Source organism: Phoenix dactylifera, chromosome 4 (assembly GCF_051530095.1).
Source record: "Phoenix dactylifera cultivar Ajwa chromosome 4, Ajwa_hap1_PhDact_Kaust_v1.1, whole genome shotgun sequence".
In the NCBI taxonomy this organism is placed as follows: Eukaryota; Viridiplantae; Streptophyta; class Magnoliopsida; order Arecales; family Arecaceae; genus Phoenix; species Phoenix dactylifera.
The window spans coordinates 5,470,843-5,472,819 of record NC_143193.1 but is presented as its reverse complement, the minus strand read 5'-3'; positions in this window follow the sequence as shown (position 1 = coordinate 5,472,819).

The window sequence follows — 1,977 nt, the reverse complement described above, 5'->3', positions numbered from 1 at the left end:
AGATAAAGAGAGGATGAATGAGAAAAAGATGCAGATCTAAAAATGAAGAAAAGAAGTTAATGCATGCAAATAATTTTCTTCATATTCCTATATTTATATATACTACTTATACATAGGCATCAAGTTCTCGAATTCAAATAAGGCTACATCTGAGTTTCATCCAATAAGAAATTGGATCCTAGACATAGAATCCAGCTTCGATGCAATAAGATAATCAAAAACTTAATTTAGATTATACTTGATTATTATAAAATAATCCGGTCGGATTATTAACTTTTTGGGTATCATTTGCACCCCCACTTGAGAGTACATATGAGGAATATATATTTATCAAGGGCCTGTTTAGGTAAATCATGCCTGATCCGACTGTGGGAAGTGAAAAAAGATCTCTTTCCGTGAACCCCAATGCTCTCTTTTCTTCCAATTTTGCTTTGATGGTCTTCCTTTGCATGTCCCACCAAATCTGGCAGGATGTTGTCAAACAAGCCCTAGAAGATAAGTAGTTTATAACAAGGTTTTGAGATGGCTAGCATCTTCAATGGAGAACAGCAACGTAATAGTAATTGAAGATTTTGGTTTTCTTATTTCATATTTGCCATGAGGGTCTACTTCTAGTTTGATCTTTCCGGAGTCAATTTAGCTCCATCTTTGTTTCTCAAATTTACTTCATTCCATATGTCTAAAAGGATGTGAGCATCCATCTTGAATGGAAGATGGTCTTAAAGAGTTCGCTTTATACGACAGTACAAAATATAATTTAGTTGATACGTGAGAAAAGCCTGTAAATTTTTCATGAGAAGTTAGCATACAAAATATACTGCAATATTTGCTTTTCTTTTTTTTAAAAAAAAAAAAAAAACAGTGTGTTAGTCAGCACTCTCTCTCTCTCTACTCTTGCTAGTATCTTGGATTATGCATACGAATCTAAGCTTGCATCATAGACATCAAGGGAAACATGATCTGGAGATGTATGGGGTAATTCAAACTATTTCATATCAAATTCATTCAAATTGATGGTGAAATTCTCAAGTTATCACCTTTTTCATAGAATCGATCATACCGACCATGACCATATGAGCACAGCAAAAAACGCCCACATTGAACCAGTCAAAATATCACTGCAAACTTGAGATTTTTATTGCAAATAACAAATCCAAACTGCTTCCATCCCTTGGAAGCAGTTTTTTCTACGTTCCTATAATACATTCATTATATAATCATAAAGAACAAAATAAAATTTACAATGCAGATTGAACATGACACACAGGTAAGTATTTAAAGTATGGTTATTAAGCCAACACGAATACCGACCTATTCCAGAATCGGATCACTAATTCAACTAGATTTATATTAAAATATTAAAAATTAAAAATATTTAAGACAAAAACATAATATAAAAATATTAATATTTTTTGCAGCAAATATCATTATTACTTTTTAATTATAGCATAAATAAAAATAATCATGAATTATCTAATCTAGGCGAGCTTGTAAGAAAAATTATATGTGAATATAAGAATAAATAGAAGTTAATTTTTCAAAAAAAAATTAATTGAATAGCCTGAATATATTTGAATTAAGTAAAATAGCTCCTCATATAACATAGGAAAGAATGTTGTAGCTTGGTGGTAGCTTGGTGGCTGAGGACTTGCCATTCAAACAATCCTAGATTATACAATTCATATTTCAGAATCATTTTTCTGAATTTTTTACTGGATATCCAGATACTAAAAGTATTTAAAATAGATGTGGTTGGATTTTCTGAAAGCACTGAAGAATGTTTGCAAAGTTACCAGAATTTATATTCACTTGCATTAAAGATCTAAATCAGTATTGCAGGTGCATGCCCTGACTCAACATGTGCGACTATATCTCTCCTGTTTTAAGAGTGAAAAATGCTTTATAAATTCAATGAGCTTAATGACATTCAGAAAGTGATGCCAGAAAATAATAAAAATAATCACATCACAACCAATA